The sequence below is a fragment of the Ambystoma mexicanum genome, chromosome 5q, assembly GCF_040938575.1.
Source record: "Ambystoma mexicanum isolate Mex_15411 chromosome 5q, UKY_AmexF1_1, whole genome shotgun sequence".
Classification (NCBI taxonomy): domain Eukaryota; kingdom Metazoa; phylum Chordata; class Amphibia; order Caudata; family Ambystomatidae; genus Ambystoma; species Ambystoma mexicanum.
The window spans coordinates 1,307,486,136-1,307,502,816 of record NC_090933.1 but is presented as its reverse complement, the minus strand read 5'-3'; the positions used below and the strand labels follow the sequence as shown (position 1 = coordinate 1,307,502,816).

The window sequence follows — 16,681 nt, the reverse complement described above, 5'->3', positions numbered from 1 at the left end:
AGGGGAGAGAGGGAGAGAAAGCGGAGGCAAAGAGGAAGGTTTTGAGGTGCTTCCGGAACCGGAGATGGTTCTCCTCAAGTTTCAGGGAGGCAGGAAGGCTGTTCCAGAGGGAGGGCGCTGCTGCGGCGAGAGATCTACCACCAGCTCGTTGCTTGGAGAAGCAGCTGACCCTGAGGTAGTTGGAGGTGGATGAGCGAAGGGCTCGAGAAGGAAGATATTTAGGAAGAGAGAGCTGAAGGTATTTCGGCCCAAGCCCCCAGAAGGCCTTGTGGACAATGCAGAGGGTTTTGAACTTAATCCTTGCAGCCACTGGGAGCCAGTGTAGTGATTTCAGTCCTGGAGAGATACGGTCCCTGGGCTTGAGGCCAAGGGCAAGTCTCGCATTTTTGATTGGGGAGGTCTTTTCCTCCAGAGGGCAATGTGGCAAACCTCTTTCAAATGGAGCACATCTTTCCAGTCCTGAACTCTGCATTTCTGCGTCTTCTGGGTCACATGGCTCCTTCGGGCTGGGTTGTACATGAGGTTGCTTTAGGAGCTGCTTTGCTGTCAATGGTCTGTTACATGATGGACCAGTTGCAGATATTTAAGTGTTACAGGACCTCCCGTGGTGAGCCCAACAAAACCAGTTGCTGTGAGTATAGCCTTAAAGGCCTCATTGACCAAAGATTACAGTTATTATGGCTGTCCCTTGAAAGATTGGGATCACTGTGTCAGGCTGTGTTCCCCTGGCGAGAGAGCACATGAGTCTTCTTGAGCTACTGTGGGCCCTGATTGCTTTTCTTCCATGGGCTACAAGTGTATCCAGATTCTAATGGACAACACTTGCCTTGCTTTCACAAGAGGTGGCGTGGGATTGTTGCCACTTTGCAGGAAAACATTGCAACCGTGGTTCTGGGCACTGGAGAAAGTCTTTTGGCAGCCTATTTTACCGGTACTCAGAACATGATTGCAGATGCCCTGAGCAGGCTTATGTCAGTTACCCACAAGCGGGTGCTCTGCTATGAAGTTCTGGATGAGCTCCTAGCTTTTTGAGGGACCCTACAGGTGGGCCTCTTTGCCTCCCCTGTAGTGGTACCCTGGAGATGAGTTATTTTGTCAAGTAGAACTTAATCTCCATGATTATTGTGCACCAATTCCTGACCACCTGCTTATTCTTGAATTTTGCTTTTCCTTGGCCCAACTGGATCATTCCGATAAGTGGTGTGAATGAAGGAATACCTGGCTGCTATTTTGTCTTTAAGAGTACCCACGATCCAGACTTTTTCTTTACCATCCCTACTGTTCTGCAATTTTTGTGGGGACTCTCAATCCAGTTTACATAATCCCAGTTGTATTTTTCCTGCATTGTTTTTAAACCTCGTTTTGGCTTTCCTCATAGCTCTTTTTTTAAGTCTTTGCATGTGAGTTCTTTGAGACGGCTCACCCTAAAGCAGATTCTTTTTTAAATGTTTCATTTTTTTGCCTTCTGCTTGGCAGGTGAGTAAGTTGAAGCTAATTTACCTTGCCTTCTCTAAAGGTAATGGTGACTGAGAGGGAGTGTTCCTCCGCTTTCCCTACATTTACATGAATGTAAATTGATGTAACTGTTTTTTGCCATCATTTGATTACTGACTTTTGGTGGTATGTGATTTTATTTTTTGCTTTATTTTCCTTACTCAGCTCCTTCTTGAGTTCACTAGTCAGTCCCGAAGGCTGGCTACCCGTGTGGGGGAGGGGCAGAGGGGGGCACTGCGTCCCTTTGCAAAAGTACTTTGTTCTTATTAAGCGCACATCAACTTGCAGGGCGTGCTTTGTATCCCTTTTTCCTTTTTTCTTTTAGTAACATTCCTGTTACATTTCTGATGTACCCAAGACTGTCTAGTTGCAGCAGATATTCTTAGTTTTTCATTTTTCCTGTATTTAACCACATGCCATTTTGAGGGATATGTAATTAAAATGGCCTGATCGCGCACTTCTCGCCCTTTCCTTTGTCCATCTTGTACTTTGGCCTTCTTCCTGCCTTCCCAGGCCAGGAAATATGTCATATAAGGTAAGTATTCTCATGGGCAAAACCTTGGGTTTCCCAGGCAATGCAGCGGTGTGAGCATCTGACCAGATGTAGGGACAGTCCAAATCCACACTTTGACCAGGGGTATGTTTGTTGATTGTCATATATGGGGCAAGAAACCTGTCCACGGTTGGGCGGCCTCTTCCAGACTCAATTGGAGATACTCTGCCTTTCCTCTCCTTCCCCCAGAAAGCTCACGGTCTCCCAAGCTATGGATCTCTCTAATTTGGACTACTGTAACACCCTCTTTCTAAATCTACCTGCCTCCCCTCTCCGCCCTTTACAACTAATCCAGAACAGGATTGCGAGACTTGTCCTTGGCCTCAAGCCCTGGGATTGTATCTCTCTGGCTCTGAAATCTCTTCATTGGCTCCCAGTGGATGCAAGGATAACATTTTAAACCCTCTGCATTGTCCACAAGGCTTTCTGGGACCAAAATACCTTAAATACCTCCCCTGATCCACCAGGGGGTGCCGAGATGTGCTAAAGCACCTCCGTCTGTCTCTCCCTACAGGCTGGCTATAAGGGACTTGAACCCCCCCCCCCTCCTTGTACCCCCAAGAGTGAAGATCCGACCCTACTGGAGGCCGGGGGAACCCCTGTTGCACCAGCTGAAGGAAACACCGAACTCTGGGGGTGCGGCGTAGCCAGAGAACCGGTCTCGTTCCCTACAGCTGAGTTCTGCGCGCTTCAGCGTCTGCCCACGGCTCCACGTCGTCTCTGCTGCTGCTGAGGTGGGGGGGGGGCTTGGGCCTGTGCTGCCGGAGCTCGTTCGCGCGTTCCCTCCCCCCCCCCAGCCTTGCTGGTGCTGCCAGAGCTACTGCCCTCGCCTCCCCTTGCCTGCCCGCTGGAGCAGGGCGGTGTGTAATAGTGGCGCTGCGGGTCTGGGACCGAGGCCGCTCTGCCCTTCCTTTCGGACTGGGATGACCTGTTCCCCTCCTGTTTCTGGAGACTTCGCGGCCAGGGGAGCGTGGAGGGGGGCTTGCCTCGCCCTGTGCCTTGCAGGCTTGGTGGCTGTGGGTGCCTGCATCCGTGTCCCCCCCCAACCCCCCCACACCCCCCCCGCCCCCACTTCAGGAGTTTGGCATGGACCACTGTTGCCTGGCAGGGGTTCCCCACGTGTCTTTCTTGGCCTGATGGGGGGACTTTCCTGGCGACTTTGTGAGGCCCCTTTTCCGGGGTAGGTGGTCCGGGCCCCCCCGCCCCCCAGTGTGTTGTGACTAGGAACCTCCCCCTGGCCTCTCTAACCGGGGCGAAATCCGAAGGGGGGTACCTGGAGTCCAAATGACTGCCCGCACTGTTGAGTCTGGGGGCAGAAGGAGTTGTGTAACTGAGTCTTGTGAGGTCATCCCTAGCCTCTTCCTGTGAACTGCGTGAGATTGGATTTGTGCCCCTTGGGCTCTCCGGGGCTTACCCCTTGCAAGAAGTCTGTTGGCACGGTGGGGCCCCCCAATGCTGCTGTCTATGGGTCTGGCCTACCGGGCACTCTTCCACTTGTCTGAGCCCTCATTCCACCTGGCAGGACTTCACTGACCAACTTCCTCGGCTGCATGGGACCCCCCTGGCGTGGAGAGTCGCGTCTCCCGTCTTCTGCCCTGGGTCTCCACTCTGTCCACTTGTGACAACGCCAGGTGGACACCCCGAACTGCGCCCTTGGTAGGCCGTGACCCCTATGAGTTGGTCGGAATACCTTCAGAGGTTCCGCTGTACGGCTACCAACTATCCTCACTCTCTTGACATGGTAGCTCCTGCGCAAGCAGAGACAGTTGATGCCAACTCCGTCGCCAAGGGCATGGCCGCTCTTCTGGAGGAAATGCAAGGCTTTAGAGCGGACATTGCCGTGGGGCTGGACACGCTTGATAAAAAAGTTGACACCATCTGTTAGGCAGAAACCTGTGCAGTTCCCTTGGGGAACACTGCAAAAGATTTAAGACTACAGGTATAGCAGTAAACCCACTTGGTAGCAGTCCGCACCACCCAGATTTACCTGGTAGCTGTGGCTGAGCAGTCAGACTTCCCTCAAGAAGAGTTAGGCAGTATGTAAAGTATACACAATAGGTACTCAAATACAATAGCACAAGCAAACACTGACCAGAGCTTGGTTTCAAAAGTATATAGTTATTTATTTATTAAATACACATAAGTTGAAATCACTCTAGCAAAATATAGTAAAACACTTCAAACACAGTTATAATGAAAGCAGTTTCAACCCTTACTCCTATCTAGACAACTCTAGGTTAACACCACATAATTAAAACAGAGGTGAGCGCTTAACGTTAGATGACACTCTAGTAGGTTCAAGAAAGGGGATAAAAAGAAACAGAAATGGGTTAACACACCACTCTAAGGTCCAGAACACTTGCAATAGGCTCAAAGAAGCACAAAGTCACAGGTGAGCAAAAGTCACTAGGCAGGGCCCACTCTTAGAGTAGCCGGAGCGAAAATGTGCCCAAGATCACACTGTTATTAGGGATTCAAAGTCTTGCAAGGAGTTAGAAAGAGTTTAGGGTGGCTTAGAAAGTTTAGCCAGGGTGTTCCAGGCACTCCCAGGTTCGAAAGCCGGGGGCTAAATCTACCCCGTACAGTCGGTGGCAAGGGAAGCCAGGCGGAACACGGTACCTTCAGTGGACAGGATCCTCCAGCGGTGGCAGTTGTTCTAGGCAGTGGCAGCAAGGCTCGACGTCGGTCAGGGGAGAAGAAGTTCTCGCTGAAGAGCAGAAGAAGAGGGTCGTTGCACTGCCCGGGAAGAAACCAGCCGCGGAGTCCTCCGGTTAAAGGGTTGTACCGACTTTCGTGGTTGGGGTAAAAGTGGTGGGGTTCCGGTTGCCGGGGTGCTTGGCACTGGCAAGGCGGCCACGAGATACCTCCAGAAGCGGAAAGAAGGTGAAAACTGGTTGTCCCCACCAGTCAAGGGAAGGAGCCACTCCGTTAAGAGTTCTCCTCGGTCGTCGGGAAAAGTGGTGAGACGGTTCAGCAGGGCTCCACCGGGTGGTATCGTCGAAGCAGGTCGGCTCAGCTCTTCCCTCATCGGATTCTTGGTCCTGTGGCGACTTCTAAAGTTCCAGTCCCCAAAGCCCTGCTTTTATGCAGCAAACCCCCATTCACCCAGCCTAGCTGTCACTCAAACATGCTAAGTGGTGAGCCGGCCGGCTCACCACTTGGGCCAATCAGGACGGAGTGCGACTTGAGTTACCAAGGTAACTCAGTCCAGGGTGCCTAAACCCCCCTCCACCCCTCCTAAGTACCCCAGACAGAGTGGCACCACTTTGGAGGGCTTCTGTGGAGAAGCCCGCCAAAAGTGGAACAAAGGGCTCCACTTTGGGTCAGAGTTACAGAGGCGAACGCCAACGCCATTTTAGAATCAAGTTTTGGCAAAAAGTCCCAACCGGAGTTATAATAATAAATATATAAACCGGCGGTATGTTTAAGGCTACCGTAAATAAATAATTAAATGTGTTAGCCTAAAACAATGGGAAATCCCATAGGGAAATATTCGCGGTCGAATATAAAAAGTAGTTTCCACTGCCACCAGCCAAAACTCGATCAGGGGGGACGGAGACGTGCCCCCTCGACTAACAGACCCTGGGGCAATCGAATTGCCCCAGCCAGTACGTCCACAATATGATGGTTTGTACTGGTTCTGTTCAGGATTCCAGACTAGCAAAGTCTTTGGTGACTTTACATGCCCTGGGAGACAGTAGTCAGTCCCAGGGTAGGGAGTCTATGTTGGGGAGTCCCTAGGACACCCCTGGGTCACGGCACAGAGGGTGCTGTGTAACCCACATCACAAAAATACATGAGGCCCTATGGAGTAAAAGACCCCATAGCCCATTCAACACAAGGTTTAACCAAGAAAACACACTTCAACATGTCCAAGAGTGAGGGTAAAAGAGTCTCACTCTTGGCAGGAGAAAAAAAGAAACCCTAGAAATCCAGCAAAGCTGCTGGGGGACTCACTAGGTAGGGAAATTCAGCCTAAACAGAGAATTCTCCCTAACACCATCGACAACCGAGTCCAAGCCCTGGAAGCAAGTGCGGCATCAACTGATGCCCTCGAAACCCAGTTGGATATGCGCCTGGCATAATTGGAGAGAAGGGAGGAGAAATGCACATTGAAGCAGGGTGATTTGGAAAACAGAGTGTTGCAATTTAAGATTCCTGGGCTTTCCAGAGCGTGAGGGTGAGAATCTATTGGACATTCTCAAAGCCGTTGGCGCCGTGGTTAGCTTATTATTTGAGTGGCAAACATCAATGAGCCAATGATTGACAGAGTGCACAGTGCGGGCACCTCCAATAGAGGCCCCATATCCGTCCTTGTGAAGAGTTTCATTATTTCTCAGAGAAGAGCAAAATCCTAGAACTGCCATGGAAGAAGGGGAAAATTCTCAATTCTCGGGTTTTTTTTTTTTTTTTTTTTGTAATGTTTTTTTTCTTTTTCTTCTTCTTCCAAGACTTGGCCTTCACTCTAGCCAGGTGCTGGCTTTGCACCCCTTTGATGAAAATGCTGCAATTGAAGGGAGTGCGTTACAGGTGGGGGTATCCCTTTTCACTGTCCTTTGAATTGGAGGGCTACAAGTATGCCTTGGTCACTGAAGACAATATTCAGAGTATCTCAGGAACTTCTGGGTGATCCGGGCGCCGCACCCTCAGTCGCAAACCCGGAGAGAGTCCCTTCAGGGACTCTCAGTACCAAACCATCAGTGGAGATTCGCAAAATTCGAGGTCACAGAAAAATCGGAAGAATCGCTCCGGCCTCACTCGGTTCAACTAATGGATGATGGCCTCTGGCCTCAGAAGTATTGGTCTTATATAAGGGGAAGGATCTGGCTTTTAGCAACCTGGTTTGTTGACTTTAGTGGGGTCTCTGTAGGGGGCCCCTACTGTTCTCGAGATGGTCTGCTTGTTTCGACGGCTAACTACTAGCCTATTGTTTGCAGGGTTGTTGCCCTTGGCGAGGCCTGAGCAGGGGGTTTGATAACCCTGGGCTGGATTCATTCAGGAATGTTCATGTTTTGTCCATAGTGTTTCATTGGGGGAGGGGGGCCTCTTGTTGTTGAGCTCATTTGCCCGGAGGTGGGGGGGACACTGGTGGCCTAGACTAGCCTCAAGCTGTCGTTGCTCGGGGTTCAGGGGTAGGGTGGGTGGGGGGGTGGAGGAGGATGTCACAACCAGTTTTTAGGAGTTGTCTTTTTAGGCTACCGGAGCTTCCAGGGGATATGGGTTCTATAAGGTTCTGCATGAATAACTATTGGGCACAGAGGCAGGGTGTTGGGACAGACCAAACAGGCTCCCTAATAGGGCGGGGAAATATTTCAATTTTTTCAATGGGTGACTCCCTTCAATTCCTGACTATGGGGTCTCTGAATGCGCGGGGATTAAACTCGCCTACTAAGAGGTCGTTGGTGACGAGGGAATTCACAAGGCTCAAGCTTCACTTTCTCTTTTTGCAGGAAACCCATTGGGTTAAGGGGAAGGAACCAAACTTCAGGACTAGGGCCATACAGCAAATGTTCAATTCCCCTTACTCCGCAAGGAAACGCAAGGTTGCACTCCTGCCCTCTCCCAAAGCCCACTTCTCCCCCAAGACACAAAGATCCGACCTGAAAGGACGATTTATTATGGTCAAGGGAGAAGTGAGAGATGGGTTGTTCACTCTGGTATGCATATATGCCACGAACGAGGGGAGAGATATTTTCTGGGAGGGGATGGGGGAGACAATCGGGGGGGTGGGGGGGTTCACTGAGGGGACCCTATTGGAGGGTGTGGACTTCAACATGGTTCTCTGTCCAGATAAGAATAGAAAATGTCCTAATCCATGCCCGACTTGCGTCTCCAGGTGAAGTTGGCAGCTTCTTTCCGTCGGAATAATGGGGAATTGGGCTTGGTTGACTCGCACACTCCCGGTCATGATCACAAACCATATTTCACTTTTTTCTCTAAACCACGCTTAGCGTTCTCAAGGATTGATTATATCCTGATAGATTCCTCAATCCGGGACTGTTTCAGAATTTGGGGTAGAGGCTATCCCGTGGTCAGCCCACGACTTGGTTAAGGTCAGCTTGGGTGTCCCCTCCCCCTCCTCTCCCGGGTCTCAATGGACGTGTAACACTTTGCTGCAAGATAAAGAGTTGACAGTCCCGTCTGGCTGCTATCAAAGAGTATTTTGTCATTATTGATAATGGGGAAGTGGATGTTATGGGAGTTTGGGATGCCTCCGGAGCCACGATAAGAGGTACCCTTATGGGGATGGGCTCGAGGAAGAAGAGGGATCGGGACCGTGAGGAAAAAGTTATGAGAGGAAATTGCCGCTAATCAAGCAGGGGGGAAATTAAAGTCGCAGATGCTCCCAGACAAGTGGGCGGAACTACAACCACTCAGGTCGAAATTGGCTGTCCTCCTGGTGGGCCAGACGGACAGAAAACTAGCCTTTCTAAAACAGAAGTACATGGAGAAGGGGGAAAAGGCGGATCTGATTCTAGCTTGGATGCTTAGGGAGCTGAGAAACAGTAGAAGAGTGAATTCCATCTCCTCCTCGGTGGGAGAGAAAATCCTGAAGGATGGCCTGATAGCAGAACAATTTAGGCAGTACTACGAGCACCTGTATGCATCAGAGTACGCAGGGGATGGTACTGATGTGGACCAATTCTTAGGATTCCTTGCCTCCCTCCCGAGAGTGCTGATTCCTTGGAGCTCCCCATAGTGCACCAAGAAATAATAGATACTATTTCCTCTCTGAAAAGCGGGGCCACACCAGGGGACGATAGTTTCACAGTTTGCTTCTATAAGCTGTTCCGCTCCACCCTGGCCCCGGTCATGGCTAAAATCTTTAATTCCGCCCTTGACACAGGATCCCTTCCGCACTCCATGATGTCCGCTTTTATTGTGGTTCTCCCCAAAGAGGGGAAAGACCCTTCTCCAGCATGGGGTCTGGCATGGATTCACATGCTCATGAATCTTCCCCGTCGTCAGGCCGGAAATCCTCGGTATAGAATAAATCAGTATCAGTTTTGTTTCTGATCTGTCTTTCTCAGTAGTAACCAATCACTGGTCTCTGGGTCATACTGCCCCCAGCCAATGACTGCCCCCTCCCTAAGCCCCGCCTCTGGCAGCCATCCTCAGATTTTTACCGCACGTTCAAGTGTTGGGAGTGAGATTTTCTCATTTTTCGGTTAAATAGAGCCTCAAGCTCCACCGTTTCTACGTCCGATCAACGGGGATCCGTTTCGGAGTTTCTACGCCCCTCAAGGGTGAAGATTTCGTTGAGTTACGCTCTTGGAGGATTCCAGAAGTTCCGAGGCCTACCCCGGACATGGCCCAGGAGAAAGGGAGCTCGACGCCCGGGAAGCTGTTCAGGAACTGCCTTGGATGCCAGCTTCAGAACATTTTCAAGGAGGACGAGCATTCGTTATGCCTCTGTCTCCATGAGGACAAGACGCACAAGGAAAAGGACTGCGCGTTTTGTGGGAACATGTCGGAGCGGACCATGAAGGATCGCCACCTCCGTCTCGCCAACTGGCTGGAAGGTAAGAGCCCGCCAGGCGAGAAGAAGAAAAAGAAGTCCGAGCGGTCTAAGTCCTGTGAGGGTGCTCCGGCGACGGGGGCCCAACAAAAGGCTAAGCACCGCGAGTCCGCGGGCACTGGTAGCGCCGAACGGTCAGGCTCCTTGGCTGCCAGGCAGGGCGCATCCTCCCCGGCGCCATCGACCACGAGCCAACGCTCTGGCTCAGGTAAGAGGAAGTCCGAGAACCCGGTGAAGCTTCTGGAGAGGCCCTGGCCGATCTCGAAGATTCCGGCAGAGGAAGAGCGAGGCTCGGACCCTCCCCCCCCCCCCCCCCCAAGGTGAAGGCCCCAGGCGTACAGAAGGTGACGTTGGCCTTAATTCACCGTGCTAAGACCTTGATTGAGGATGTCGCCGCGGCCCTGGCTCAGCCTGTGGAGGCTACACCAGTGGAGGCGCCCTCAGGTACCAGAGTCTCCCTGCCACCGCGGAGGGAGTCGTCTTTCAGGCCCATCAAGAAGACCCCCACGAAGTCCTCGGAAAAGGTGGGGGAGGGGTTGGTGGCCGTCGTGGATACAGACACGACCTCTGAAGAGGAGCTCATCCAAGTCGTGGAGGAGGCCCAGCCCATCGGGAGGGATCCCGACGAGGGCGACGATGAGGGCGACGGTGACGCAGACGAGGCTCCTCAAGAGCCCTCGCTCCCGTTGTTTCCGGCGCCGCAGGACACCTCGGCAGCCATTTTGTCAGCCATCCAGTCCTTATGCTCGGAGAGAAGGACTAGGTTGCCCCTTCTCCCGACGGAGGTGCCTGAGCCAGACCCGACAGAGGAACCGGAGCCAGGACCTTCGGAGAGCCCACCACTTAAGAGGAGGAGGACGCATCCTAGGCCTCCTCTCCCGCCTCTGCGGCCTTCTCTGCCTTCCCCCCGGTCCACTACCCACGGGGATGATACAGGCATGGACACGACTACGACGCGTACGGATGACGACGGAGGCGACGACGGGACGTGTCTCACGTCGCCCCCTGCCCGGGCGTCCCCGCCCCACGAGATTGGATCCTTCCATGCAATGATTTCCAGGGCATCCGAGCTCTTCCAGCACTGCCCCGAGGAAAAGGAGGGGTTCCTTTACCAACGGCGCAAGGTTAAAAGGAAGACGGTCCTCGCAGTACCGCTTCTTGATGACATCTGGGATGAGGGGCTCGCCCTCCTCAAGGACCCTGCCACGGCTCCTGCGAAGAGGGACCGCTACGAGAAGAAGTACCGGGTCCCCGACGCTGCCCCCTTGTGCCTTAGGGTGCAACCTACCCCGGACTCGGTCGTTTCGGCGGCGGCCAAGAAGAAAGCGGGGGGCATCGGCCTCGACTTCAACCTCCCCTCCGGACGGCGAGGGTAGGAAGCTGGATGCGATGGGACGACGGGTCATCTCATCTGCAGCGATGACCTTCAAGGCGGCCAACGCCTTGGCCATCGTAGCCCGCTACGACAGGGAGTTGTGGTTCAAGATCGCCCCTCTGTTGGACTTCCTTCCGGATGCCAAGAGGGCTGAGGCCCTGGAAATCTTGCAGGAAGGTGAAATTGCCTCGGACCACGCCATTACTGTGGCTACGGACATCGCCGACACCGGTTTCGTCAGTTGGGCAACGGCGTTTGCCTGAGACGACGAGGATGGCTCAAGGCGACAGATTTCCGCCAGGACGTTCAGACCAAGGTTTTGGACATGCCTTTCGATGGGAACAACCTTTTTGGCAAGGCGGTTGATGAATCCCTTCAGGCGATCAAGACGGACACAGAGACGGCCCATGCACTGGGTGTGCTCCAACAGCGACGGCCGTCCTTTCGGAGCTCCGGAGGCAGACAGGGTGCCTCCAAGGGAGCCGGCAGCAGCTCCTCTACGTACCATCAAGCGGCAAGGTCTTCGTCGCAGAAGGCCTACAGGGGACGCGGCGAGTCAGGTGGATCCCGCTGTCGTGGTCAAGGAGGCAAAGCGGCCTCCAAGCAAGATTGAACCGACCGTCGGGTCGGGTCCCCGCCGAAGCACCCCGTTGGGAGGCCGGCTGACGAAGTTCGTCGGCGTGTGGGAGTCCATCTCCACCGACCGTTGGGTGCTGGACGCCCTGGCCCTGGGGCATGCCCTCGAGTTCCAGAAGAGGTGCCCCTGCATTCTTCCCGTGGCCAGGATGGAAAATCACGTCCCTCAACTGCTGTTGGAAGTAAGGGTGATGCTCAGGAAAGGGGCCATCGAGCTCGTCCCGAAGAGGCTTTGGGGCTCCGGAGTTTACTCAAGATACTTCCTCGTGAGGAAGAAGACAGGAGGATGGCGTCCCATCCTGGACCTGCGACGACTAAATAAATACATCAAGGCACAGAAGTTCCGGATGGTCACCCTCCAGCACGCGCTGGGACAGCTGGAGGAGGGCAATTTCCTGTCGTCGTTGGACTTGGAGGATGCTTACTTCCACACCCCTATTCTAAAGAGACACCTAAAATTCCTCAGGTTCGTGGTCAAAGGGCGGCACTACCAGTCCAAGGCCCTCCCGTTCGGATTAAAATCGGCGCCCAGGGTGTTCACCAAGTGCCTAGCAGCGGTGGTGGCTCGGCTGCGCCTGCAGGGGATCCAGGCGCCATTCTTCATCACGAACCAGAGTCGCTGAACTTGCAGGCCTGGCTCCTGCAGCACTAGAGTTTGGAGGATACGACATCCCGGCCGACTGCAGAGAGGTTCTTGCAAAGGCCAGGGCATCCTCAACTCTCAAGTGCTACGGACATAAATGGAAGAGGTTCTCTGTCTGGTGCCGTGCACAGAAGCTTAACCCTCTGCGGATTACGGCCCCTCAAGTATTGCCGTACCTACTGTCTTTGGCCAAGGCTGGCCTAGCTCACGCTTCCATCAAGGTACATCTGGCTGCCGTCTCACGTTACACCAGAACTACAGGACGGGCGTCCTTGTGGTCTCATCGTCTGGTGAAGGAATTTATGAAAGGACTGTTCCGATCATTCCCGCCGGTGAAGGCCCCTGCCCCGGCGTGGGAGCTCAACGTGGTGCTAACTAGGCTCATGATGGGGCCCCAATCGAGCCTATGCATTCAGTGCCGTCGAAGTTTGTCGTGGAAAACAGCATTCCTCGTGGCCATCACCTCTGCACGATGAGTGGGAGAGATCCAGGCCCTGTCTTGCAAGCCTCCATACTTGACTTTTCACGACACGAGGGTGGTGCTGAGGACGCACCCCTCCTTCATGCCCAAGGTGCCGTCGGAATTCCACCTCAACGAGCCCTTGGTGTTGCCAGTTTTCTTCCCGTAGCCTTCGTCGCCGGCTGAGGAGACTTTTCACTCGCTGGATGTAGCTAGAGCGCTGAAGTTCTACGTGGACCGCACGAAGAGTTTTCGGAAGACATCACAGCTGTTGTGAACTTTGGACCTGTGAATCAAGGGAAGGCTCTCTCGAAGACTTCCATTTCCAGATGGCTCTCCGGCTGCATCATGCACTGTCACCGGTTGGCAAACCGACCATTGCCAGGCCGTCCGAGGTCCCATTCGACCAGAGCGATCGCTGCTACTACGGCGTTCCTGTCTGGTGTGCCCCTGCTCGACATCTGCAGGGCTGCTACGTGGAGGTCGATGCACACCTTCACGAGATTCTACTGCGTCGACTGGGATTCCAGGGAGCAGTCCAGAGTCGGCCAGGCAGTGCTGCGCAACCGGTTTGCCTAAGGTGAGCCTGGTGAGGAGGTAAGAGTTGCTTAATGTTGAGTTGTTGTATTGCTTGATATTGAGCCTTTTGCCACCTCCCGTGGTTGTGCATGTGTATACTGCTATGTATTCTTATATTCATGAGCATGTGAATCCATGCCAGACCCCATGCTGGAGAAGGAACAAGTTACTTACCTGTAACTGTTGTTCTCCAGCATGGGTCTGTCATGGATTCACATGCGAACCATCCCGCCTACCCCTCTGCGGCTCTTCACTTGGTCATGCTGCCACTTCACGTGCTACCAAATCTGAGGATGGCTGCCAGGGGCGGGGCTTAGGGAGAGGGCATTCATTGGCTGGGAGCAGTATGACCCAGAGACCAGTGATTGGTTACTACTGAGAAAGACAGATCAGAAACAAAACTGATACTGATTTTTTCTATACCAAGGATTCCCGGCCTGACGACGGGGAATATTCATGAGCATGTGAAACCATGCCAGACCCATGCTGGAGAACAACAGTTGCAGGTAAGTAACGTGTTCCTTCCCTCTGTCAGTCCTACTGGCCCATCTCCCTTCTCAATACAGATGTTAAAATATTGGCTAAGCTCCTAGCCAATAGATTGGCGAAGCTCCTGGTGCACGGAGACCAGGTTGGTTTCATTCCTGGTCACCAGGGGTCAGATAACGTGAGGAAAACTCTGGATCTCATGCACAAGGTTTCGAGTCAGGATTTAGAAGCCTATCTCCCCTCTTTGGACTCAGAAAAGGCCTTTGACTGTGTCAAATGGCCGTACATGGGAAAGGTGCTCCCGAAAATGGGCCTGGGAGACAAATTTAGTGGGTGGGTAACAGCCCTATATAATGGACCTGTGGCAAGAGTTCTGGTTAATGGCTGTACCTCGGCACTCCTGCCTCTATCCAGAGGCACCCGCCAGGGGTGCCCCTTGTCCCCCCTCTTATATGCTTTGGCAATGGAACCCCTTGCCATTGCGATCAGGGCTGACAGAGGGAACTCGGGGGTGCAGTGTGGGGACTGTGAATTTAATCTCTCTGCGGATAATATTTTGGCTTACTTGACCAACCTTCAGGATTCTCTTCCCCAACTGCTTGGCCTCATTAGCCACTTTGGATCCTTTTCAGGGCTTAAGGGCAATGTGACTAAATCTTGCATAATGCCGATGGGTGCTATCTATAGATCACGTAATAAATAGCAAATCTGAGGTGCTCGGAATGAGATAACAGGAAGCTACCAGATATTTAGACACCACCATCCCCAGAGACCTAGGTAAAATGTTTGAATCTAATTTCCCCCCAATTATTGCAAAGATTAGCAGCGACTTGGTGCACTGGGCTCCCCTCACTCTCTCGTGGTTTGGGCGCATGGTCATGGTTAAAATGAACATACTGCCCCGACGACTTTCTCTTCTCGGCCCTTCCCTGCACTATCCCAGAATCTTTCTTTGAATTGTTGCAGTCCTGTGTCCTCCACTTCATCTGGAATGGCAAGAGTGACATTTTCAACCTTAGCGCTTCCAAAAACATGTGGAGGCTTTGGCCTCCCTGATTTTAGATTGCTTTATAAGGCCGCCCAGCTGCGTGTGATGCTAGAACACATGAGATGACCTATGGACATATTGGACTTATGTGGAGGATGTCCAGACCCACCCGAAAAAAGTCAGGGATCTCCTTTGGGCCCTCCCCGAAATCCCTTCCAAAGCATCTCAGATCTCACCCAACGCTGGCTGCCTTATGGGCAACCTGGAAGCCAAACGAGGAAAACAACCGGCTCTCTTCTTGGCATTCCCCCTCATCTTCTCTCTGGGGCCGTTTAACCTCGGATCTAGGGGTTTCCGTGAAGCTCAATCGTGGTCTGATCAGGGGTTCGAAAGAGCAGCTCAGGGAGTTTTCATTGAATGTGTCCAACTGTCTGAGGCGTTGGGGGAACAACCCATCCCCCGTCTCTGAATATTTGCGCCTCCAGGGGATCCTTACTCAGGCCGATTTAACTCGCCCTTTGACTCCCTTTGAAAAGATTTTTGTGGAATCCAAGTCCAGAAAGGGCTCTCTTTCTAAGATTTATAAGGTTCTGGTCATTTCTAACTTAGAGGGCAGACTGCCGTTTAAACAAATATGCGAGGAAAGAATTGGCCTAACCCTTGAGGATTCCACATGGAGGGCAACCTTTAAGTCAATCTTTTCGGGTACGTTATACACCTCAGCCATGGAGCATAGCTTCAAGATTCTCCACTCTTGGCATGTTCGAGAAAGTGTCTCCAATGTGCCCTAGGATGTGCTCACATCGCAGGACCTGGTACCACATGTGGTGGGAGTGCCCGGTTATCCAAGTTTATTGGTCCATAATTGCTCAGCTGGATCAAAAACATAGTAGGTACGAGCCCCTCCCTTCTCCCCTTGGAGATCCTTTTGGGTACGCCCATCCCTGACGCTGAGGTGTATACCTTTCCAAAGGTGATGGTGGCTATGTTGAGAACGTGGAGACTAGCCCTAGCCCAGAAATGGAAGAGCGCCTCAACTCCCTCTAAGGCGGAATGGCTCAACAAGCTATTAGCTATCTTCACCTACGAGAAACTGTCAGCCATCACCAATGATACAATGTCTTAATTTTTGCAGGACTGGACTGTTCTTTTAAATGACGAATGTGATGCTATGAGATTGTAAATTGGCTGTGCTTGTCGAGCCATTACATTTTTGTTTGCACTGTTCATTACCCATTCTTTTGCCAATACTGTGTGTGGGACCTTAGTTGTTGCCACACTGAAAAGTCTTAATCAGAATCTAGTTCTATCCCTGTGCCTCTTGAACCTATTGCCTAGTGGAGCCTGGTATCCCTATATGTTTGGGGGGAAGGGGAGGATCAGCATTGTTTCTTTAATCGATGTATCCGATGTTCTTCACCGGGCATTTCCTGGCGGTTCCTTTGTATCTTGAAATGCTTAATGAAAACAAAGTTAAAAAAAAATACCACCTCCCCTCTTGAGCTCTTCGCTCATCGACCTCCCGCACAGTCAGCCTTTGTCCTCCCCCCGCTTGCTGATTCTGTTTTCTCTCTCGGCACTGTGCACGTGGCCACCCTCTGTCCCCCAGGCCCAGGTACCTGCTCACCCTGCCACTCTCCTGTACTGCCTCCAGGCCAAGACTTGCACTGGTGGTCTCTATCTGTAACCATACAGTCCCCCATCCTGCTTTTACTTCTGCACTTATCAGTTATACCCTGTCGGCTAAACCTAGCACTTGCCACTTGCTGGCTGCACTAACACCGTTTATCGCCTTATTTATTTAATTGATTTCTATTTTTATGTTTCTCCTTTGTTGCACACTTCCCACTGCTCCCATCCCCCCTTCCATTCACTTTTCCCCTTTTTCCCCTTCCTATGCCCTTGCGCTTTCTCAATGTCGCTGGGACTAGTAAAATCTTTGTTT

General features: G+C 52.4%; 1 protein-coding gene across 1 annotated transcript in view; it reads left to right on the top strand.

Annotated features, from left to right (window-relative positions):
- Positions 1-16,681, top strand: part of DGAT1 (diacylglycerol O-acyltransferase 1) — a 1,493,476-nt gene that overhangs the window by 1,382,446 nt on the left and 94,349 nt on the right. The window lies entirely within an intron of this gene.